General features: G+C 36.2%; 1 long non-coding RNA gene across 1 annotated transcript in view; it reads left to right on the top strand.

Annotated features, from left to right (window-relative positions):
* Positions 1-26,290, top strand: part of LOC137752167 (uncharacterized) — a 94,101-nt gene extending 67,811 nt beyond the window's left edge. Inside the window, exons 3-5 of the long non-coding RNA XR_011071068.1 lie at positions 17,585-17,621; positions 23,566-23,641; positions 25,918-26,290. This is a non-coding gene — a long non-coding RNA (uncharacterized lncRNA). The remainder of the gene's footprint in view (positions 1-17,584; positions 17,622-23,565; positions 23,642-25,917) is intronic.
* Positions 26,291-26,751: the final 461 nt, after the last annotated feature.

The raw sequence follows: 26,751 nt of genomic DNA, 5'->3' as shown, positions 1-26,751 counted from the left end.
AATGTTGGTCACAGGAAAGTCTTCCATATACCCGGAGCAAACTGATCATGTTACATCATTTTACATGACAATTTCCCTCACTTTAAAAATACTGTATATTCTGCAACAGTGGACGTATAACGTGCAATGCAGTGTGGGAATAGGTGAAGCACAGAAAAGAAGGAAAAGCAACAAAGCACAAAAGCTGCATAAAATAAGGTGACTATATAATTTATCCTCCAAAACCTGGAAACGTTTGGGAGTAAAAAGGGATGCTACAATTACACTTGTATGACAGGCTTAAACTGGAGATGTTCTAGGCAAACCGGTTTGTATGTTTACCCTGTGAGTTAGAGGAGATAAGAGAATCCGAGTGAAAGCAAAATGTTGTGACAGGTAGGTATTTATTTAAGGAACAAGGGTCAGAATGAGGCTTCAGAATAGGACGTGTGAAATGGTGGACTATGGAATGGGACACATGGAAATTTGGAAGCCAATAAGAAAGGCTGGTAGCAACATCCTCTGTAGTAAAAACTTACCCAGCATATTAATGAAGACGAAGAAGCTGATCAAATCTAAACTGCAGCTCTATGCAGGGATCCCATATATGTAAGTAAAAGGTGAATGGAACTTAAATGTTGTCCTGTGAGAATGGGAGAAAGCAAAAAATATAAATACCAAGAGGCAGGTGACTACCATGAAACACAGTCATACATTCTGGTATGGTTTGGGAAGTTTTTATGGATGACATACTATTTCAGGCAGGCCTGGAAAGATGGCTAGGTTTAGGGGGAAAAAAAGCAGATGATAATAAAGAATATTCCAAGTATAGGGAATGTCAAGATGTAAGGTGTACATAGGTAATAATTTGGCTCAAATATTATACATGAATGGGAGTTTCAGGAAATAATAAGTTTTGAAAGATAGATTGTCCCCAACTCATAGAATGGCCCTGAGATTCAAAATGTGCCACCTGCTAATTGAGGAATATCTCACTAAAAGTTAGACCTGATAACAGATCAGCAGAATCTGAAACTGAAGATCTTGACAGCAATAAACTGGTTCAGAATGCAAAATTCTTACCATCAGCTTTATTAAATTCATTTTCTTCTACTTATCATGAGCCTACTCTGTAACTAGAAGTTAGTTAAGGTTGCCCTGTCATTTGAGATATAAATAAGATCAACTCAATCCTCTTGTCACCCTTCCCACAGAAATGTCAGGGCCCCTCAAGACCCCTGCTTAGAATCCTTGTTACTCCCTGGTCTTCTCTCTCCCCCAGCCTGCTGGCCCTCTCAGCTCTGCACTGGCTCAGGTAGGGAACTCAGCCTCTTTCCCTCTGTTTGTCCACTAAAACAGTTTCCACAAAGCATCTAGGTCTGGAGTCTATTGAAAGTAGAGTCATGGATGGGTAAAGCCTTGGGAGTCTATTGGGAAGATGTTCCCGGGCAGCCAGAGCGAGGGAAGCCGGGGGAGGTGTAAGGCAGGGATGGAGGAAAAGCTGCGTGAGGTGTGCCACTGGTGTTGCTGTTGTGAGGGCTCCATCCCACAGGAGCCCCCCGAGAACCATGCGGGATGCCTCCCTCCATGGGCAGGGGCTGAGCAGTTATTTGCCATCTCCTGCCCCCTGTGGCTGAAGGTTGACATGGTCATGCATACTTACCTACCTCCTGGGCTGGGCTGTATTTGGATGAATAGCTCCTGTGGCATGTGAGAAGGCTCTGGGGCAGGATGCCCCAAGAAGGGGGCACAAGCATGCAGGCGGCAGCGATCTGTGTATGTCTAGGCTCGCTCAGAAATGTTCTCCACAGACGTGCTTGAAATCGGAAGTGGGCGGATGGAGCATGAGAAGATCAGCCAGCAGGTATCCACAGGGTACTTTTACAGAATGGATCTATCTCCATTTTGGAGGTTTATATTGCAGAAAACTTAGGACATCAACTTAAAATTGAATATTAGACAGCACTATTTCTAAATGGCTTTTCACTATCCCAAATTTCTTACAGGACATCTTAATTTGTAGGCTCCAAACTCTTCAAAAAACTGCTGCCTCATCCCTTAACTCACTTCACACCTCATGCTTCTCTCTCTTTTGGGTACCCACCATTGGGGCTTTCTTATGAAATTAAATATCCTGATATTATCAGCCAGAACAATCTAACTTACTTCCTCTAACTAGACTCTGGACTAACACCTGCATATCCCCAAATGTATTTATGTTCTTGTCAAAGACACAGTCATCTACACTTGGAGTCACCCAGGCACATTAGAAAACTGGCCAAGATTTTGAGAAGGTTAGTCTTTTCTTATCCCGTTCCCTCTTAGCCACAGGTAGGTTGAATGGAGCCGTTTAAAATTTTATTTTCCCTTTAATATGAATGTTGCCTCCTACTCTTAGCCTGACAACTTCCTAATGACAGAAGGGCCAAGAGGCAGTTTTGATTCTAAATAGTTTCCTTTTTCCCCCGAAACTCAGAGAAATTAAGTAACTTCCAGCTCACATAGATAATAAGTGCCAAAGCTCAGATTCACTTCTGTTTTTTTTGACATCAAAGCCTCATACCAAATTGTAACTTTTCCACCATATCGCCTTCTTAAAAATAACGTCGTGCTTATATTTAATGTATATGTTAGCTCCTTCTCTCCTAGCTAGGACTGATTGGAAAGCTCTTAGTTGAAGACAGAAAATTCTAATTCTTGAATAATTCTTGTAGCTAATTATCAAACTTATTACTTTGAGACTGAGGAAAACTTTGCTTTTCCTAGTTGGTTTGTCAGTTGCTTTCACATCAGCTCTGTATTGAATTCAGCTGCATTTTGTTTACAAATAAATTTGAGCAAATGGGATAAAGAAAAAATGCAGTAAGATTCCTAAACTACAAAGGAATCAGATCAAGGGCCTGTGCATTTAGGTCACGAATGCTCAGTGTCAAAAATAACATGGAAAGGAAAGGATTAACATTAAGTGCGGGTCTTTAACATAATTTGTCTTGAACTTCTTGTGATAAAACTCAGGGTAATATTTTTCTAAGTCTCCCTTCCCCAAATGATTTTATATATTAAACCTCACAATTATGTATATGCGTACACACATATTTATATATTTACACATAAAAGGAGTGATGTATTGACTAATTTTAAATTTCTTTGGATATGTTTTCTGTTACCAGAAAAGTTTCCAGTACAAAACAACATACAAAATTTTAAACTACTATGATTAAGAATTTCAGATTTGTCTTTACTCTTTTGTTTCATCCTATAGCACCTATGTGTTTATTAAAAAGCTTAAAAAAGGTATTGGTTACACATATAGTTGTTAATATGAAGCTTAATGCCTTTCAGCTGTGTTTGTCCATATCATTTATGTCTTTGATTATTAGTATGTTTAACTAGTAAATCTGTATCTATAAATGAGATCCTTTCTGTGTGTGTGTGTGTGTGTGTGTGTGTGTGTGTGTGTGTGTGTGTGTGTGTGTGTGTGTAATGCGTTAGAGGATTCTTTAAAATGCTCCAAACTAGTTTTGAAATTAAGTCTTGAAGGAAAGAGCCCTTGCCTTTAGAGATTAATTATTTCCAGGCTTTGACATTGCGAAGTCAACTTTTATTTTCTCCAAAGCAAAGTAATTGTGTTGATATTGAGCTGTCAGTAGAAAAAAATAGATTTGGTCTCTCAGAAATACAGTTTAATGATTGCCATTCCTGTCATTATGGGGACAATAATGTACTTAGTTTTTCCTCCAAAAAGGTTAAGGACAATGTTACATTATTGCAAGTAGCAAAATTGCACAAAATGATACATGTTCTTTTGAAGGCATTTTATCAGTGACTATTGATTTAACCCAGAAACCGGATTTAATAATGACTGCTTTACTAAGTACGTGTCACAGTAAAGTCCCTGAACCAGCAGTCTTCAAATGAGTAGCCTGTACCTGCATTGACTCCTTTTCGTAAGACTTACCCCTAAAGACTTTTAGCTTATCAAAATATTTATTTAAATTGGCAAAAGATAAATTGTGGTAATTTTGTTACATTATTTCGAACATTCCTTGTTGGCATATCTTTAAATTTGTACCATTATGACGAATATTAGTTTAATGAACATTAGCTTTTTTCTTAGATTTTAGGCTGGAGTGTGTATTCTGAAGTTTTAGAAAAATGTATGCATTTGATTTTCAAATTATGCAATTAAGAAATTGATCTAGTAGTGTAAAAAGATTGAAAAATTTGGAGTAAATACACAATCTCACTGATTTTTTCGTCTATTTTTATCTTTAATGTTTTATATTAATTGTCTAGTTTTTTTTTAATTCACTGATATTTTCCATGCCGAACTTTTATTTTAGGAAATAATACCAAAATAGTAAAGCAAGTAAAAGTTATTGAGTACAAATTTACTAGGTCCTGTTTTTTTCAAATGGTTGAATTATATAGTATTGTACAGTTTTAACTATCTACAAAATAAGTTTAGCCTTTTCTGCTCTGGAATAGGGTTGACAAACAAAAAAGGAAGGTTTAAAGTGGACTTTGTTAAGAACTCTGAGGAGTCCTGAGACTGTACCTTACTTGCAAGCTAATAAGCTGACCCACTACAGTTTCATGGATGCTGGCAGAAGCCACAAGACTCCTGTGACAGAGACAAAGGAGTAGACATAGTATCAGCATTTACTCCAGTTCTCCAAGTCCCTGATCCCACCTGGTGACACAAAGAGGCACAGATATTATCTGCACACCTAGCAGGTTGTGTTACAAGAGAGAGCCCTGAGCCTGGATCTTTAATCTTTCTTATGGGCAGTAAACAAACCCAGCTTTTGCTCCAAAAAGACACTATCTTCATCTTCTAAGGCTATTCACGATCCAAACGTACTTGAGAAGATAATCTGTAACCAAAGGACAGCAGTGCCTTCCTGCAAGAAAAACCTGAGAGACCTCTGGAGAACTGTCTCCCAGCAAAGTGGTTTACACGTTCCTGGATTCCTATAAGTGGTGTAGATAGTTTTGTGAAGTAGTAGAATCCTGTGAGAGTGTAGATCAGTTTGAGAAATGGATATATCAATTCCCAATTAGTTCAAATTCTCACTGCTAGATAATATGTATTGGGAGGTGGCAATGTACTTTCCTGTCTAAATCATTTTACTATGAATTATCATGACTTATCATGGCAGATGTCAGCCCCTTTGGGTTAAATTGGACTCTGATTTATATATTTTAAGCTGTGATTGACACCATGGTTAGAAACATGATTCAGAGCTGTAACAGGTGATTCTTAACATATATTTCCTTTAGGTGACTGTTGCTGTTAAATCTTTGCCATATCATCTAAAAGTTCCTTCCAGGTATCACCAGAATTTATTTAACTTCCTTGTTTTAAATTTAGGATTAATTAATTTTTTAGCATACATTATCTCAACTAATTCAGTGGTGTCTCATGGTTTAATTTATAGCTTCCGAGTTCCCCCATTTTAAATGTACATTTTGATGAGTTTTACTGAATTTTTACAGTCGTGCAACCATCACTAGAATCTAATTTTAGAACATTTTCATCATCCCTAAAAAGCTTCTTCCTGCCAATTTGCCCATCCTCACTTCCATCCCTCGTCCCTAATAACTTCTGATTTGCTCTATGTTTCCGTTTTTACATTTTCTAGAAATTTCTTATAAGTCAAATCAGTTTTTGTGTGTGTGTCTAATGTTTTTAATTTAGCATATAATACCTTTGTGATTCATTTATACTGTTGCATACATCAGGAGTATTTTCCTTTATATCTCTGAGTACTATTCCAATATATGGATGACTATTATATATTTTTCTATTGAGTAGTTGCTTATCTACTTTTGTTGCTTCTAGTTTTTGGCTATGAATAAAGATGCTGTAAACCTTCATGTATGTCTTTGTGCAAACACTTATTTTCATTTCTTGTAGGCCATATGGTAAGTGTATGTTTAATATTTAAGAGGCTGCTAGACTGTTTATCAAAGAGGTTTTACTATTTCACGTTCTCCTCAGCAATACATGAGGGTTACACTTTTTCCACATCTTTGCCCACAATGTGTATTGTCAGTCTTTTTGATTTTATCCATTCTAGTGGGTATGTAGTGGTATCTCTTTGTATTTTTATTTTGCATTTTCCTAATTTCTAACGATGTTAAACTTCTTTTCATGTGCATATTTTCATTTATATATCTTCTTTGGTGAAATGTCTATTTGACCTTTTCTAAATTGGATTATCTTATTATTGAGCTATAGGTATTCTTCATATATTCTTGATGACAACCTTTGTTACATATATATTTTGCACGTATTTCCTCCCAGTCTATGACTTGTCTTCTCATTTTTTTAAACATTAACTTTTGAAGAGCAAAAGTTATCAATTTTTATTATATTTTTTATTTTGGGGATCAGAATATTTAAAATCCATTGGCCATAACCACCTACATTTATCTCTATTTGTGGTTCTAGGCCACTTCAAGCTTCCTTCTCCTATACAGTGGTGACATGGGCATTCACCACATTTGCCTTGTTGACTATTTCCTTCTGGTCCTATGGTTAACAAGTACTCCTAATTGACACAATGTTTATATAGTTAAATATGTAGGATTCTAGTCCTGCACACTTGATCCATCTTCCTCTTTTCATTGACTCCTAGAGAGTAATCTATTTCTTTGATTTCTACATTCTTGGTGGAGCCACCTCGTATCTCCTAAGAAACTATAATAAAATTATTACTTTATTATTATGGTCACATTATAGCTATGTAAGGACACATTTTCTTGATCTTAACCACCTGTTTTTTTTTAACATCTTTATTAGAGTATAATTGCTTTACAATGGTGTGTCAGTTTCTGCTTTATAACAAAGTGAATCAGTTATACATATTCATATGTCCCCATATCTCTTCCTTCTTGCATCTCCCTCCCACCCTCCCTATCCCACCCCTCTAGGTGGTCACAAAGCACTGACCTGATCTCCCTGTGCTATGCGGCTGCTTCCCACTAGCTATCTATTTTACGTTTGGTAGTGTATATATGTCCATGCCACTCTCTCACTTTGTCCCAGCTTACCCTTCCCCCTCCTCGTATCCTCAAGTCCATTCTCTAGTAGGTCTGCATCTTTATTCCCATCTTGCCCCTAGGTTCTTCTGACCATTTTCTTTCTTTTTTGTTTTTTTTTTTCAGATTCCACATATATGTGTTAGCATACGGTATTTGTTTTTCTTTTTCTGACTTACTTACTTCACTCTGTATGACAGTCTCTAGGTCCATCCACCTCACTACAAATAACTCAGGTTCATTCCTTTTTATGGCTGAGTAATATTCCATTGTATATATGTGGCACATCTTCTTTATCCATTCATCTGTGGATGGACACTTAGGTTGCTTCCTTGTCCTGGCTATTGAAAATAGAGCTGCAATGAACATTTTGGTACATGACTCTTTTTGAATTATTGTTTTCTCAGGGTATATACCCAGTAGTGGGATTGCTGGGTCGTATGGTAGTTCTATTTTTAGTTTTTTAAGGAACCTCCATACTGTTCTCCATAGTGGCTGTATCAATTTACATTCCCACCAACAGTGCAAGAGGGTTCCCTTTTCTCCACACCCTCTCCAGCATTTATTGTTTGTAGATTTTTTGATGATGGCCACTCTGACTGGTGTGAGATGATATCTCATTGTAGTTCTGATTTGCATTTCTCTAATGATGAATGATGTTGAGCATTCTTAATCTGTATGTCTTCTTTGGAGAAATGTCTATGTAGGTTTTCTGCCCATTTTTGGATTGGGTTGTTTGTTTTCTAGGTATTGAGCTGCATGAGTTGCTTGTATGTTTTGGAGATTAATCCTTTGTCAGTTGCTTCATTTGCAAATACTTTCTCCCATTCTGAGGGTTGTCTTTTCGTCTTGTTTATGGGTTCCTTTGCTGTGCAAAAGCTTTTAAGTTTCATCAGGTCCCATTTGTTTATTTTTGTTTTTACTTCCATTTCTCTAGGAGGTGGGTCAAAAAGGATCTTGCTGTGCTTTATGTCATAGAGTGTTCTGCCTATGTTTTCCTGTAAGAGTTTGATGGCGTCTGGCCTTACATTTAGGTCTTTAATCCATTTTGAGTTTATTTTTGTGTGTGGTGTTAGGGAGTGTTCTAATTTCATTCTTTTACATGTAGCTGTCCAGTTTTCCCAGTACCACTTATTGAAGAGGCTGTCTTTTCTCCACTGTATATTCTTGCCTCCTTCATCAAAGATAAGGTGACCATATGTGCATGGGTTTATCTCTGGGCTTTCTATCCTGTTCCATTGATCTATATTTCTGTTTTTGTGCCAGCACCATACTGTCTTGATTACTGTAGCTTTGTAGTATAGTCTAAAGTCAGGAGCCTGATACCTCCAGCTCCGTTTTTCTTTCTCAAGATTGCTTTTTAACCACTTATTTTTCAAAGAAAGCTATATAATTGAGAATCATTAAAATGTACATCAACAAAAGACTTGCTTATAAGATAAATTTTATTTGATTTCATGTTTAATTGAAATATTGTTAGATAAAGTGATATCATTCAACCTCAGTGGATTGCAATCAAACATTTCATGCTTAATATTTTAATAAAAATGGTATTTTTCTATAAGAATGACTAGCTTTTCTATTTTTAAAGATTACTTAAAGCCCAACTCACAGTTGACATTTTGCTTTTATTGCAGAAATAATGGTAATAAGAAAGATTAAATACATGTTAGCAAACTGATACACTTAATACTATGTCGTTTGCTTTAGAGGATTTGTTGTTCAGATTTTCTGAGTCTTTAAAGATTGACACATGTGTACATTGTGAAAAAAGGTAAATAGCCTCTGAGGCTCAAGGATAGTTCTACAGAGTATTAAAAGCATCAAAAAGCATGAAAGTTAATAACTCTTATCTTCTAATGCAGAAAAGTGAATGAATTGTTTAATGCCCTACTAATCTACCAAGGGACCTTTCTAGTCTTGTCACGTTTTCTTCCCCTGTGAAGAGCAACTAAAAAATTATTATAATTCTATATTATTTTTCTATAATTACTCAGCTTTTTAAAAAAAAATTACTTAGCTTTTAACATTTGGTTACAAGCATTTTAGTGGACTTTCAACCTCACATACATTTCCCTCATCTTTTACCTTCACAAAAATATACATATGGCAGAGATTTAAAATATAAAAGGTAAAAAGATGCAAATCCTAGATATAACAGTAGTTAAGAAATAGAAGAATACAAACAAAATGTCCTTTAAAATAATAATTAAAATTTCATAATTTTTCTATAGTCTACAGTAACAGACATGAGAACTCATGGCTGAAACTAATATATATTTCCATTTATATACATAGAATAAAAATATGTTCAATCTGTTTTTCAGCCTGCTGCCTATATTTCTAAAATGGTAATACTTATCATGTCATTTCCATGTTTGAAATATGTCAGTGGTTACCTATCGACCACTAGGTCAAATCAAGTTTACTTTCCATATGTAGTATTTAATTATTTGTCCTCTTATACTTTTTTTCATATTTGCTACACATCATATCCTGCGCAGCTACTTATAGTTTTAAAATTTAACAAAGATTTGTTGATAATCCGTAGTGTAGTAGTTCCTAGGCTCTGGAGATAGTAAGATCCCTATGTTTACCTCAAATCGTCAAAGATTCAGAGACCCCACAGTCTAGTGAGGGTATGTCAGCATCCTCATCTTCATCCTCATCATTGTCATGATAACTGTTCTTCCTTGTTTACTCAGGACAGATGCTGTGTGATGGGTTTTATATGTATGAACTCACTTAACCATTAGTGTAACCTGTAAGGTAGGCTCCACTTTAAGAGGAAGAAACTGAAGCTCTGAAGATTAAATATTTTGATTAAAGTTACACTGCTAATAATTCATAAGCCATACATCTGGAATTCTAACTGATAACCATCTTTGCCCTTTTCTCTACATGCCTTCTCCAATGACACATTTCAGTACCCTACAGGAAACGTCACAGGAGTACTGGAAACCAAGGAAGGGGGATTGGGGTGTCCACGATCCTGCCTGTTGTTGTAAAATGTTTAGGTTTTGCTTCATAGACAAAGAATCACTTCAGCTGAATTTTGAAGGATGCCTGTGACTTTACCAAGTGGACAAGGAGTGGGGAAAAGGGTATTTCAGTTATTTGCACAGTTAACAAATAAGAGCATGGCATTGGAGGAACAGGGAAGGGACATTGTAAAGCACAAATAACGTGGTAGAAGCCCTGTTTTCTGTGATGTGTGTGTGTGTGTGTGTGTGTGTGTGTGTGTGTAGTAGAATGCCTTAATATGGAACACAGTATGTGATTTATCAATATAAAAATTTTCTGAGGTTTCAGAAAGCAGTTTCCTAGAAAGACATTTAATTAGATAATCTTTTGTTTTCAAAAGAAATATTGTTAGCACCATAATAAGATCTCATAATAATAACACTATGTTATTAAAAATCTTCCGATACAACACAGAAATTGTTTAAATTATTAGAACAGTTTTTAAAATTGGTATCTTGAACCCAAAAGACAAAACTAATCATGGGATTTTTTTTTAGGGTTCTGCTTTGGATTTTTGTTAATAATCTATTTCCTAACCTAAGGGAATGTTGTTGCCCAGCTAACAGAAGTTGCAGTTTTCAAATGAGTTTCCATGCACTCCTTCCATTTTCTGTGCTGTTGATTGCTATAGGTTTATTTCCTAATGATTTCAATTTTTCCTAAATAGTACCTCTTTCATTTTCATACACATTTTCAGTCTCTTCTGAATAATGTTTGGATACTGAATCTCCAGGTGCTTAAATCTTTTGACATAAGCATTGTTGCTACTGCTCTGTTAGATGTTCCGTATATGTACTTCTTTCTTATACCTGAAGTAGAGACCATTACCTGTTTTGTACAGTCAGTGTCAATGTGGAGGAAACAGTTTCTTCCACAGTCCATATTGGCATGCCAAAAAGGGAATAACTGACATAATCTAGATGTTGAATTTCATAGGAAGAGAAAAACTCTATTAGTCTAAAAATGTATCATCATCTAGAACATCAGAGATCATCAAGGATACCATTTAATTTAGAAATCACTGTGAAGTAGAAGAGAAACTAAAAGATTTTACTGTTGATCAGTAGGCATTTAATATTTATTTCCTTTTCTCCTCTTATGTAATACTAGGCTGGTTATTTTCTAATGCAATCATTGTGATAATCGTAGAAGTGAGTTGTGGAATAGACACATAACACATCTAATCATTTATTAACATTCTCAGCGATTTCAGGGAAAAATCTATTTCTAAATCTTATTTTGATGTTAAAAATATATACTAATTTGCTAGTAGAATAAAGAAATGGAGGCCTTACTTGATTTTAAAGAAGGCCAGCTGACAAGCAGTTCCAGAGCAGGAGAAGGTCTAGAAATTCAGATTTTGAAGTCGGAGGCTCTGCTTATATTTATAGCAAACTGGCTGAACTATTGTAATCATTCTTAAATGTATCCTTAAGGTATTTTTAATAAGAAGATTTCATAACTTAATTTTATAATTAAAAAATAAAATTGTTTTATTAAGGCTAAAATTAGGTAATTTTTCCTGTACTGTAACCCAAACTTCCTTTTCCGATTAATATTTATGAGTTGCAGTCCTTAATTCAGATACCAGTGTGAATATGCTATGACTTTCCACTCCTTTGTTGCCACTCTCACAAAGCATTTTCCATTTGTCTATGTCTGTAATATCAGTATTTCTAACTTTATTCCTTTACTTAAATTATTTCGCCAGCTCACGTTTCTTGATTTATTTTCTTTTAGTCTTTTCCAATATAGGTGTAATTATTTTTATTATTTAAATTTTAACTCAATCTTCTGATTGACAGTAGTAATGCATATATAAGGCATTTTCTTATTCTTATATTGGACTTTGAAAATGAAAACCCAGATACAGAGACCCACAGTTGTCTGCTGGAACTAAATCACTTGTTTGGAAGGGATGAAAAGACCCGTCACTCATAAATATTCTTTATGCTCATGACATTTTTAAGGTGCAGTTTTGAAAGTGATTATTTAAAGCTAGAGAGTCAACTTAGAGCAACACATTTTCGACTTCATCAATTGTTATTTATCGAATGTCCACTGAGCCAGTGGCCTGTGATTAGTATATGTCACAGGCTATCATGGGAAGATTTACCAGTCAACTCTAGATTCCTCGGTTAAGATGATTAAAACTTCCAATGTGGCTTTTGAATTTCTAACTCCAGTTTTACATCTGGGAGGAATTTGTTTGAGATGACATCAAAATAGGCAATTTTTTTTTTGAGGGAATAATGATAGCAAATTATTTCAAATAAATAAGAGTCTTAGTGTTTGGGGAATTTTGTTACTATAAAAAGAGTGCAATAAAATGGCAAGAAACGCAGAAATAATTAATCTAATTTTAAATTTTTGAATCTGTACAACACAAAAACATTTGTATTAGTAATTTTCAACAGAAGATATAAATGACTGTCAACATCTCCAGGGAGCTTTTAGAAAGGAGGCGCTACCTCAACCTTCAGTCTTTAGAGTGTCTCTTGCTCAGGAGTGCACAGTGGCTCAGACCCATTGCTCAGCATCATATAATATTTCTGTGGGACAGTCAGGCATTTGCAGAAATGGGAAGAGTAAGCAAAATATGTTATCTTTAATCAGTGCAAAACTCTAGGTGAGAATGTGAATGACAGGTGGAATAAAGCAGATATTTTTTCCTCTAGGGAAATTGAAAGTAGGAGTTATTATAGTTATCTGGTAACTTTAAGGTTTAACTTTGCCAAAAAGAGAGAGCATACCTCTGATCCTTCTAAATCCAGGTGGAATTAGGCGATTCATGAGGAGTTTCTCACTCATTACACATTTTCAATATCCTTAATTCCAGAATTCCCTTCCTGCTCCTCTCCTTTCCTATCTATGCAAAATGAATATGGTTTTAAACAAGGACGTCAGGTAACCTCTTTTCTCTGAAAAAATTTCTGGAATTCTCTACTTGTTCTCTGTTCTTCCTCTTTGCTTAAGTCTGAGTTAGAACTGAGCCTCAGACTTTGAGATTACTTCTAAAATAGAAGTGAAGATCAAAAAAGGCTACATTTGGCCAGGGCAGATATATGGGAGAAGGTGGAGAAATAGGACAGCACACGATGTCCTGTCAACTTTGTAACCATCTCCTTCTGGGTGACATTTTCTTTCTATTCTTCAGTTGAAGGTCTACAGATGAGCTTTCACGGAAGCGTGCCTGAGGCAAGTCTCTGGAGAGGGTGTGTAGTGAGAGGTATCTGTATGGATGTGCATATATATTGAGCGCCAAGAAAAAAGGAGACAGGAGTGGAACAAAACAAAAAAGGAGGAAAGAAATTGCCTTTAAATAATATGTTTGCAATGGCTGTAGTTTTTATAGAACGATGTTGTGGGTGTTCTGGAAAAATGGAATCAAACTAATAGTTTCACGACTTATGACAAGAACAAGAAGATTAAAGAGTAAACCGGGAATGACTCAGGGAAAGGGTGAATGGGCCTCGTTGGCAAATACCCTTCTTTAGTGAGACTTAGGAGAGAGCTGACACATTCATTGGTACAGACTGCACATGTGAAAACAAAGGAAAATAACATTTGAAGTTAAGTTATCCCAGGACCTACATCATAAAATGAGTTATAGATCAAGACCAAAGCTGTGCTGAGGTTTAACATAAACCGTTTGCCAGAAACAGGCGTTCACATGTCATTTCTGAATTTTGATTAAATTCATGTCAGGAGATTACGAGTATCTCTTGAATCTAAAGACCCTTTCTTGGTTGGCAAGATTTACTACTTCTGAGGGCAACATAACAGGAGACAAGTTAGTAATGCTATTGATGACAGTCAATGTGTGCTGGGAAAATAAACATCAATCTGCTAAGTAGGATGACAGCGTGAGGTAACAGAAGACTGTTAACAACAGTCTTAACGGTAAGAAATTGCAATTTCCCCTGCTGTGTTTTAAGCCGAGTTTATATGACTACTGCATTATACAAATTAATATTTAATGCAGTTCAACATCAAGCTTGTCAAACGGTAGTGCAGGATGTAGACCCTTGCAAAATCACACAGTTTCCGTGTGTGATAGAGGGTAACATCATACATTTTTTTCTGTTTTTCATTTTAGCTGATTCAAGCCCAGGGTTGTCTCACCAACCATTCCCCTTTTTGCAACCAATATTGTTGTGTAAATCACACTGACCCAGTGAAAATGAAAGGAAAGCAGATTTTGTTTTCAAGTGTTCTGAGAAATAATACCATGGATTATTGGAGAGTACTCTGTATGTGGAAGGACTGAGATAACATATTGAAATTAAAACACTGACTTCTGTTCTTCTCTCTTATTCAAACTTACATTGAGAGATATGACTTTGGGGGATGGGGTATGATAATGACCCAGAAAGACTTTCCTGGGCTTATCTTCTTTCCTTTGGTATGTTAGTAGTTTGGTCAGGGAAGGTGGGCAGGTCAAGGAAATAATTTAGTAAACTCCTTTGATCTAAAGGGGAAAGATACCTAACTGTGGATTCATGGGCAAATATGTCATGATTTTCAGCAGCCTGTGACTATATCCTGCTGCCCTTATGAGGTGGATGGTAGTCCTGTCTGTTCTCAGGCTCATGGGGGAAACTGAGAGATGTTTCCTTGTTTTTCTTGATTTGAAGTCAACCTAGTTATTTTTCTTGCATTGGAGATGGGTTGGTGCTCAGTGAAACTTGGCTGTCATATGGCAGATGGCCATGACTATGGCCATTATTGACTATGGTCAGTCTTAGGCAAAACAATGAAGCCAACAAAATTTGTCATCACCCTCCAGCCACGTCTCCTTTCTACATTCCTTTGCACAATTTCAGCCCCACTTTCAGTTTCTATTCGTAGTCCTCATGCACACCTTAACCAGACTGGTTGGTTTTCCTTTGGAAGTACACATCCAGCCCTTTAAACTCTTTCCCATTAAAATATGCATTCCCATTAAAATATGCATATTACAGGAATGTTATTGTGGAAATTTTTAATCTAATTTACTCTAGTTTTAGAAGCCGTTTGTCATAATTAACAAGGCCCCTATATTTCCAGTCACTAAGTATTGGTGAAGAAGTATTTTGGTCACAAGAGGCCTTCCCAGTAGTCTCATAGTGATCACACGTGAAAAGATGATGTAATCATAGCGATTGACAGCTTTTGTCTCTGGATGTGGCAACTGCATTCTCCAAGTTTCTCAAGCTGGGATACCTGGAATCATCCTCGACTCCTCTGTTTCCCTCACACCCCACATCCAAATCATTGGAAAATCCTGTAATGTCTAACTTCACATCCTGAATCTGCTACTTTTAACCACTTGCACTGTCTTTTTTCACCTGCCTTTTGCTTTAGTCTCCAGAGTCAGTGATTCCCAATGTGAGTACTATCAAAATATTTTGAAGCATTTTCAAAACATGTAGAGCCATGTTCCTTAGTCAGAGGGGTTGAAGAAGACATTAGGCCTTTAATGGGCAGGGGCCAGTGATGCTAGATGCCCTTCAACACACAGAACAGTCCTCCAGAAAAAATGAATTATCCTCCATCCCGCTTTCCTTTTAAATGTCTCGCATTCATGGTCATTCCTGAGCCTAGAATCTAATTCCATTTTATTTATAAATACAAAGTGGGTTTTTGTTTTTGTTTTAATGTATAGGAATTTTCCAGGAATGTGCCTGTTATGTAAATTGAAGGAATGTTATATTTAGTGTTGTTTAAAACTATTAGGATTTTTTCATCATCTCAGAAAATGACATCGTCATTGGCTGTGCTGTTCTTGGTCTTTGAGTTGCCCGTATAAAACACTGGTCAGCTCTTTTAGCTTTCACATTTACAGCAGGCATACAAATGGGTGTCAAAATCTGATCCTTAGTCGCTGTTTTCTAGTGTCTTCTTGCAGGAAAAGACACATTGAAATACATAATTTTTAAAATAAATTATTTTTCATTTATTGATGTTTGGTATTAAAAATAGGGCTTTTGAAATTCTGTATTATTCTAAGTGTTGATTTCTTTTGGTAATCTGTTGTATTGGTAGGTTAGATTTATTTAGAATTGTAAAGAGGGCACTATTAATATTTTTTATGTTAAAAAATGCACTGGGCTTGATAGGGTTGAGAATCACCCTCCTACTGGTTTCTTCTTCTTTGCCTCCCTATGGTCAGTTCTTCCCACGGCTGTCAGTTACCCTACAACCCTGGAGAAGACCCTGCCACCTCTTTTGGAAGAGTTCTCCAATGGCTTCCGTGTCACGTAGAATAAAACGCCAGATGAAGGGCTGTGTGCTCTTTCCCTGATAACTTCTCTGCTTCCCCTCCTAACACCCCTGCTCCAGTAACACCCCAGCTCCCTCCTCTTTAGTCAGAACTGATCTCCTTGCAGTTTTCTTCACACATCCAGCAAACACCCACCTGCCTGATGGATGGCAGTGCTGCACTTCATTCCAGCCTCTGCTCAAATGTTTCCCATTCCTATCAAAAATTATCTTAGACTCCCTGCCTTCATGATCTCTTCCCTCACCTTGGTTTTACTTTTTTCATCCTGTTTATTAGCTCCTGATACATTACACACATACACTTCTGTCTCTTCTCCTGAGTAGAATATGAATGGTATGAGAGCAGAGAATCGGTCTGTTTTGTTCCCTGCTTGATCTGTGATGCCTAGAATGGAGCTGGCATGCCATAGTCACCCAACTATATTGAATGAATGAGTGAGTGTCTGTGTTTTCACATTTCAAGGTTGAATACTGGGAGTGACTTTTCTTAAGAGCAAGATCATGGGCAATTCAGCTTTAAGCCTCAACTTCCACATCTCAATCAAGATGCCTAATTCTTAGGATTCTTATAAAGGTTAAGAAGGATAATTTATGTAAAGCCCTTATTATATTGCACAGAATATATAAACATTCAATGTAAAATATCTATCTAGCTATCCATTTATCTCATTTATTCATCCAACTATGCATTTACTTGTCCTTGTATTCTCTCTTTCATATCTGATCCTCTTACTTTGACAATTCACAGAGTAGTTAGATTAGCTCCAGTGTGCCTTTGGTCATATGGTTTTTGAGACTTGTATATCTTGTAGGTATACATAGACCCTGAAAGTGATTCTCCCAAAGAAGACAGAAACTTTTATAATCTGTTAGGTGTGATAGAAAAATTGATATAGAAAAACTCTTTGGGAATATATAATATTATTTTATTATTATTAGTCTATTCTAGAAAATGCTTTCACCTAGTAGATCTGTTTTACTGGATCTCATCTTTTCTTCTACCTCTGCAATTGTTATAAGAATTTAATTCTAGGAAACTGTTAAACTTAATTGCCAGATAGGGGGGAACTGACCATGATGTTTCTGCATCATTGGAACCTTTATAAAATTATTCATATAACTAGAGAAGTTGAATTTCAGTAGAAACAATAATTTAAATCCATTTATAACAAATTTAATTAAAGGATTTTGATCCATTAGAGACACAGAAATCAATCACACAAGTGCTTTTTTCAGTACTTTCACTCTCCAATTTTTCCTTTTTCTGTAGGTCATCCAGGGATTTTTGCCTTATTTCAGTCATTAAGGTAAGTAGTAATTTGTGGGTCTACCTATTGGTTATTTGCAGGAAAACTCCTGGTTACTAAATAACCAATATTTTACTCTTATTCCTGGAGTTTAGGGAAGAGATATGCCCTTTTATGAATACACAGTAATTGAAGATGCAGTAAGTACTTCATAGATAAATTGATTCCTTAGAGGAAATTTCAAAATCAATTGCAGCATCATTTGAAAGAGCAAAAAACTAGAAACAATTCAACTCATAAGGAGGTTGGTTAAGGGGGGAAATGGCAGAGCTATATAGACGTAGTATTTGTAAATTAAAACATGTACATTTACCCAGAAGGATATATATCAATTTGTTGAATGGTTTTTGCTTCAGGATTAGAGTTATGAAGTAATTTCACCTTCTACATATATCAACTTGATAGATTACGATTATTATCTAATAATAATTATAATGGTAATAATAAAGCAATGCAGATTAAAATCCTCTGCATTTAATACCTAGATAAATTTTCTAGAAAAGAATCATATCTGATATTAAGTACATTTTCCTATAATTTAGGAGTCAGAAGAGCTTATATATTCAGTTCAGTGCTCTTGGGAAGAATGTAATTTGTAACATGCATAGAGTACTTGGACAAGCTACTTAACCTTTCTGAGACCATTTCCTCACTTGTAAAATGCGGATTATAAGAGTAACTACCTCAAAGACAGTAAAACTGAATCGGAGAATTACTACTCACACTAAATGCCATGGCAAAGGAAACTATTGGCTTGACTTTAAATCAGAACAACAAAGCCCTTCCAGAAGAATAGGGGACACAGAGGAAATACTGCTTATTAGTGGTCGTAACCTTTGCCTCCCCTCCAGAACGTTATGTCTATTTCTTCTTTCTCATATTTAAATAGAAATTATTATTTTACTGCACCTTCTTTTGGGCTTTCTTCCTAAGCTCACTGGGAAAGGGTGTTTTCTCCTCAGAAGCTAAAGAAATTTGTCTAATTCTCCAGCAAGAGTTTAAGAAAGGTTTAATGCTGTAACTCTAGGTCATACCACAAGAACTTGGTCCCAAATGTGTACAGAAGGATATGTGCTCAATATCAGGTAAGAGCAAAGACAGAAATTGAGGTGTAGTCCAGATCTCCAAAGATCTTGAGTTTATATGACTCATGGAGAATAATCATGTTACAACGAATGTCTTTATATTGCTGTCTCATTACCTGCCATCTGAACAAAAGTAGGGTCTTGGCTGCTCTCCTCCCCTAAAATTTCCTTATGAATGTCTCTGGGGGTTTTCATGTACCCATGACCAGCACCTTATGTTCCTCTATCATGTCAAATAACTTGTTGATATTTCCTGCCTCATCTTGCAGTGCTTTTGCTACAAAGCATCTTGCAGTGGCTCTGCTTTTTACAAGGATGTTCCATGAGGCTCCAGGTTCCCTGCCTCCTGATAGTACCCAAGATGTAGAACCTTTGAGTGGCCAAATGCTGTACATTCCTTTATTTTTATTGTGTTAGGGTCAATCTCAGTAGCAATACAGAAAATAACTCTTTCCCCAAACAATGAGAATAAAGTTGTCCAAAGATCCCAAAGCTTTGCCAAGTACTTGCTCCTTGAATGTTGCCCATTTCCCAAAACTGTCCTTTTCATTTCAGTTCTTAGCCCAGTGAATCAAATCTACTACCTGTCTGGGGGATAAAGTTCATATAGTCTTATTCCTTCCTCACCTTCCAGGTTTTTCAGAAGAACTTGGTCCTCCTTCCAGGTTCCTCACAAGAACTTTTTCTCCTATTAGATAGGAACATCGTCCCATGAATTCTGTAGATAAAACCAGACTTTAAGGCTAGACTGTAAGATTCATCTGGGAACCCAGATATTTGTAGTTATGAGAAGGGAAAGAGAGCTAGTATTTTTGACGGCCTTGTCATATGTTCCATCCCATTTTGTGTTTACAGTAGTCCTGTGAATTAGTTTTAGTGCTAGGTTTTGTCTGTGGACTGAATTCTCAATCCTTTCTCAATCACTCTGCATTTTCATCTTTTTTACGGGGGCTAGAAGTCTTGAAACTATATTCCCCAGACTCTTGACTCTCTTGCTGCCAGGTCTTGGGTATGGTTTAGGTTTGGCCGTTGAGATTTACCTATGCAAGACTGGAAAGGTGAAGGGAGGCAGGAGTGGTTTTTCTTCCTTCAGTGGTGATAGCTGATATGTAGACTTCCACAGAAAAATTTGACAGTAGCTGAACTCAGTGTTGCACTACCTGGTTCCAAGATTTAGGGCTGTGGGCAGTTGGGAAGTTGGCAGTTATGTCAGGAGGCTTTCTCACCTCTGGGTAACAGCAGCAGTTTTATAATCTTTCACAACTGCAGTGGCATGAGTTGAAATCTAACAGCAACCCTATGAATTTTGTTCATCTAACACTTCTAATAAGTTTGTAAGCATCAAATTCCTCATAATCAATCTCTTTCAGTATGTAAATACTTAGAGGAATTTCTATTTTCCTCCATTGAACCCTAAAAGACATTGTGTTTTTTTCATGCTATTATACATATGAGATAGTGATAAAATTAGTAAATCTTATAGACACATTCACGGACTGAATTTTTTTAAGTTATAATATTCTATTGCCTGCCCAAACCACTTAACAGTGATTGGAATATATTAGACCTTCAACAAATGATAGTTTTAATATGATATAATCCATTTCTTCTTGCATAAAAAATTATATTGTCAGTCTCATTTTTGGTCTTCTTTATTTATTTGTTTCAGGCATGTTAGAAGTGAGCTTTTGTCATTTTTTGAGCTTAGTACAAGAGTTTTCTAAGACAATTCGCTATTTCCCTCACCCTCTACCTCCTGGCAACCACCATTATATTCTCGGTTTCTACGAATTGGACTATTTATATACCTCATATAAGTAGAATCATGTAGTTTTTATCCTTCTGTGATAGATTTATTTTACTTAGCGTAATGTCTTCCAGGTCCATTCATGTTGTCACAGATGGTAGGATTTTCTTTTTTTAAGGCTGAATAATATTCCATTATATGTATATACCACATTTCCTTTATCCATTCATGTGTCAATGGACATTTGGGTTGTTCCCATATCTTTGCTATTGTGAATAATGCTGCAATGAACAAGGGATTGTAGATATCTCTATGAGATCCTAATTTCAATTCTTTTGGATGTATACCCAGGAATGAGATTGCTGTATCATATGGTAGTTCTCTTTTTAGCCTTTTGAGGGCACTTCATACTGTTTTCCATGATGGCTGCACTAACATTCCCATCAATAGTGCACAAAAGTTCCTTTTTCTGCACATTTAGCCAACACTTGTTAGCTCTTGTATTATTGACGATAGCCATTCTAATAGGAGTGAGGTGATCTCACTGATTTGCATTTTCCTGCTGATTAGTGATGTTGAGCATCTTTTCATTTACCTGTTAGTCATTTGTATGTCTTCTTTTAAGAGACTGTATTCAAGTCCTTTGCCCATTTTGTGATATGATTAATTAATTTTTTAACTATTGAATTGTAGGAGTTCCTTATATATTTTGGAAATGAATCCCTTATCAGATATATGGTTTGCAAATATTTTCTCCTAATCCAAAGGTTGCCTTTTCATTTTGTTGATTGCTTTCTTTGTTTCTAATTTTTGAGCTTAGTTTATAAGAAATCTTTTTGATGAATCCATCTCATTTGTCTGTCTACAAAGAAATTTTTAGTCTCTATGAATAGGTATAATGGGTATTCATTAAGCTAATATTAATTACTGAGGTTAGTAGATGGCATTAACCTAACTGTTTTACATTCATTATTATTTTTAACATAATCTTGCTGTTCTTCCATTGATCTTTCCTCTCTAGGTGGGTCACATTTTCTTCTCTCTTTTCTATGCTGAAGAAGTTTAGATTGTACCCTGAACATCATGAATGTTATGTTTTGGAGGCTCTGGATTCTGTTAGTCTTCCAAAGAGTGTTAATTTCTTGTTTAGCAGACAATTAACTTCATAGACAAAAGCAATCTCTTGGGTTGTAGTTCAGTTCTCAGCTCAGTTAGTTATTTTATTCTTACCTGGACTGTTTTGAATCTGCCGTGTGCGTGCATAATTCAAGGGTCAGCCACAGACATTTACACAGAATTTGTAGCTCCCCATCTCAGTCTCCCTTTCTTCCAAGACTCCCCTCTCACTTTCCAGAATTCTGTAATCTGTTATTTTCAGGCTAGAAAGATGGAGATTTTCTATGAGAATTTTAGCTACCATGAACAGCATCAGCTATAATACAGTGTCAAGTTAGAGCATGTTGTCTCATGTTGTTTGCTAATTCAGTTTTTGACTCCCTTCCAGAATTTGCCTGTTTTGTTCACTCTCCAGGGTCTTTAGACAGCGGTTTGTTGCATTTTGTCAGAAGTTTATAGTTTTTTATCTATGGGAAGGATGTTCTGGTAGAAGCTTAGTCCATCATATCAGATCTGAAGCTTCTTTTTAAATTTAATTATTTATTTATTTTTAATTGAAGTATAGTTGATTTACAATATTATATTAGTTTCAGGTATACGGCATAGTGATCTAGTATTTTTACAGATTATACTCTATTAAATGTAATATACGTAATTCCCTGCGCTGTACAATATATCCTTGTTGCTTACCTATTTTATATATAGTGGTTTGTATCTCGTAATCCCGTACCCCTAACTTGCCCCCCATTCCCTCTCCCCTCTTCCAAACACCAGTCTGTTTTCTATATCTGTGAATCTGTTTCCGTTTTGCTATATACGTTTGTTTGTGTTATTTTTCAGATTCCACATGTAAGTGATATCATACAGTATTTGTCTTTCCCCATCTGACTTATTTCACTAAACATAATATTCTATAGGTCTTTTTTATTATTCCCAAACAAGAGAAGTTTACTTATTGCTCACATGAAATCTTAAATTGTGATTCCATCCATGTCGTTCCTCCATGTCTCAGTTCCTTCTGTCTTGAGAGTCTGCTCTTCTCAGGAGCAATAAATGGAGAGACAGTATGGAGCGCTGCACACATGCTGCTTCGATGCGCAGTTTGGGAGGTGGCACACTCCACTTCCGCTCACATCCTACTGAATAGAGGTCAGTCACAAGGCCATATCTAATTTCAATGAGTGCCTAAAGAATGTAGGCTCAGGAAGAAGAGGAAACCATTTTCTAATCAGCAGCCTCTGACACATAGCGTTTTAATCATTAAAGCTTTTCAAAGAATTACTACAAATTGCATCTTCTGAGGAAAATTCAATATGTTCACGACATCTTTCCTCAATATCCATTAAGGGTTCCCTGAACTGTGACTAATATCGTCTTATTGTCTTCAAATCATAACATTGTCTGAAATATACTTCTGTGGAAATATCATGTTGGGATATGACTGTCATACACATCTATGAGTTCATTTAAAAACATTGTAGAACACCTCCCAGATCTAAGATTTATGAGAAAGAGTCACTATTGCAGAAAAGCTCTTTATGGTCACTTATGCAGGAAAAGAAGAATAACAAAGTCAATTCTGCCAAATCACTACCATAGTGCAATCTACTTTGTATATTTCATACTTCAGTGTATAAGGTCATGACTCATTTCTAACAGACAAGAAAGTTACTTTTACTCATTTCCTTTTATGAATATGAAGAACATTAATGTGGCAATGAGATGGACTAACAAGAAAAGAGGTCCCTAACTTGCTATGGGTCAAAAATCAAGTCCCAGTTTGGACTATGATGCTAAAGATAAAAGGATAAGAGTGAAAAAAAACTCCTTTATATCTATCTTTTAAAAATGAAGGGACAGAACTCTCAACCTCAGCAGCTTTATTTCTGAGACAGATTCAGGCCTTTGGGGAGTAATAGACATAGCACATTGTTTCCTGCTCTCCTGCTTGCATCTTCTAAAACCTGTGTGGTTTTTTTTTTTTTTTCCTATTCAGAGAAACAGAGAACTAGTGTAACTTCTGGATCTTTGCACATTTGGTACGCTGATGTAAGTCTGAGATGTGCTAACAGGTGAGCCAAGGTCAACGAGACTGTCATTTTTCTCTTTAGAGAAAGGAAGGGACTATACTTGCCTATGTCACAGTTTTCCTTTCTTTGTAGTAGCTTGCTAACCTCTGTGAGCATAGCAGTTGGGTACTAGGAAGGGAGTGGCAATTTGTTGTACATCTTCCCCTGTTATCATTTCCTCTTTGTTCCTAGACTATCATTTCACAAGTTATTTCAAGGAAAATTGGCTCTCACTAAGCTGAGGAAAAAAACACATACAGGTCTGTGGATTTTATTTGGTATTTTAGGCACAAAAAGTGGGGCTGCTGGAAATTTCCAGGTCACATGGAGCCAATCCCTACGTAATATCCATAATTATGCAAGAAAGTGATCATATTTTCAATCAATTTAGTATGTAGGATAAATATCTAGTTGTAAGACATCAAGTAGAGAAATGATGACAGCAAGCTTTTCTTAACAACCTTTCTCACAACCCAGAACAATTGTGACTTGAGATATGGACCTACCCATTCCCTTAGCCTTGTGGGCTTCCGTGTTTGCTGGGCAGTGGTTACCTTTCCCCTGGCTTTCAGAGATATAAACTCTAAACACATTGTTACAGTGTAATTTGCTTTATCATGCAATAACTCATAGCAAGCCCATTTCAGGTGGGCTTTTACATCAGGTGGACTCTTGAATCACAAAACAAAAAACTACTGTTTTCTACGCCTCCATACAAGAGCACTGCCTCCTTGAAGCAAAGTATAGAACCGAATTTTCCTGGGGTATCAGTTGATTGCTCAGAATTGTGGAGATCAGGCATGAGACCTACAAAGCACAATGCTTATCTCTATAGGAGGTGGGGAAATGCCAGCGTAAAACTAATCAAGTAGGCCTTTACTTACAGAACTAAGGTACTTTCTGAGTAGCCATGTGTCTCATGGTAGTTAAGAAATATATTACAATTCATGGAGAAGACTACAGGTAGGATTTGGGGATGTTTCTATTTCCTCAAATGCAATAGGATCAAATATTTGCCAGATAGAAGAAACTACTATTCATTGTTTCCCACCAAATTATCCACTGTACTTGAAATTATTTATTGTGCCTTTTTATATTTGTTGGCTATGTGTTAAGTATATGTATTATTTTAGAAAAGTACACATTTTAACTATCTTAATCATATATATTCTTGTAACGTTTATTGAGGTCAGACTCTGAAGTAGTGCCTACAGTCTTGTACATAATACATATTTCTAAGTTCTTTCATTTTCATCCTATGACACAAGGCAAGGATGATTGCAGACTCCTGGCAATTGTGATGACTCTGATATACTCACATTATTTAGTGAATGACACTGAATCAACCAGAGAAGACATTTATTGGAATTTAGGTTAGAATCTTCATTTTCTTTTCTTATGACATTTTCATTTCTTAAGTGATTATCTTTTCAAGATGAAAGACTTTCTTTTTCATTAGTTTACTGTGTATTGTGTTAAAAGAGAAAGAGAGTAGGACTCATTTTCAAGTTTTATATTTGAAATTGTAAGATCCTTTGTTCGTGGGAAGAAATTAAATAATAGTTCTATCCCCAATTTATGGCTGGCCAATTACTTCACTCTCACCATGCTTACAGGCTGCCAAGATAATAATACATTGATACTACTATGTCTTAAACCTTTAGCTGACCTAGTAAAGAAAACAAATTTTACTTAGGAACTAGCTTTTTCAAGACAGTGAATAAAACTTTCTTGCTTATAGGTAGAGTTTTGCATGCAAGGATTTTTTTCTCCTCAGAAACTGAAAGGAAGAAAAACTGTGGGTCTAACAAGCTTAACAAAAACAAACAAACAAAACCTAACAAATTAGTACACATAAGTCCTGAGAGCGTTTCTAGAAATCACTCATGGGAATTGTGGTTAAGCTAGAGGTGAGGTGCTGGCACAGAGGACTAAGTGGTTACAGGTTCCTAAGAATCTTTCTTCCCTTTTCTCTCACGCATTTTATTACTCTTTCTATACCAGGATCCCTGCATTCTCCATCTAGCCCCTGACTAGGAAGTCTAATATTCAGGTGATGTCACAAGTGGTGCTCATTAGAATTGTTCCACAAATATTTAAGATATTTCTTCCAGTCCCTTACAGGATTGTACTTCATTTCCCCTTAGGGTTAGTTGTGGTCACATGCATTGTTTTTGGTCCATGAAATGCTAGTGGAGATAATGTGCTTTTTCTGGGTGAAATATGTAAGAGCCACTGTGTGATTTATCCTTTATCTCTTTCCTTCTCCTTTTTCTCAGACAATGGTTACTCCATCAGCCTGGATTCCAGAGAGAGAAGACATGGAGCAAAACCTCTGGACAACATGTACAGGACATGCAGTGTGAGATTAAATACATACATACATACTTATTATGAGGTGCCCAGATTTTGGAATCATTAGCATGCCCTAACATATCCTGCCTGATATACACCAATGTAGAGAGGGCGGTATTTCAGAATAAATTTTCCCAGAGCAATGTTTATTGTTTAAGCCTCCCCCACCTCCAAAAAAAAATTAGCTAGCCCCAGGAGGGGCAGTCTTTTCCCAGCCAGAAAGGTTTTTTAAGATGTCAAAACATCATAATATATAGAAAATTAAACATATATACAATGCACAGTGGATAAACCAATCTCAATGCCAAGGAGGCAGGGATGCATATACATTCTGCAGGAGGCCCTGAAAATTATACAGCATTAGGTGTGAGAGGGTATAACCCACATGCTGAGAACGGGAGCAAATATGTGGGAACAAGACATAATCTATCTCCAGAGATACAGACAAACTTCTCTGATGATAATTTGACCTTAGATATCAGGACTTTCACTCCCAGCATTTCATCTTGATTAGAACTTAAGAATATAATACAATAAACTTTAAAAAGTTACCACAAGGACATTCATCACAGCGTGGCTTATAAAAGCACCACACTGGATATCTTCTCAATATCCCACGGAATTGTTGGGAATTATTGAAATAAGTTACAGCACCCCCATGTATTAAAATATTATAATGCCATTAAAATCACAGTGTGAAATTCCGTTTATGAAATAAGTAAAGTGAGTTGAGACTCTTAGTATGTTTTGTGAAGTGA

Source organism: Eschrichtius robustus, chromosome 18 (assembly GCF_028021215.1).
Source record: "Eschrichtius robustus isolate mEscRob2 chromosome 18, mEscRob2.pri, whole genome shotgun sequence".
Classification (NCBI taxonomy): Eukaryota; Metazoa; Chordata; class Mammalia; order Artiodactyla; family Eschrichtiidae; genus Eschrichtius; species Eschrichtius robustus.
Note: the sequence above shows the minus strand (reverse complement) of the source record. Positions and strands in the feature narration are given on the sequence as shown.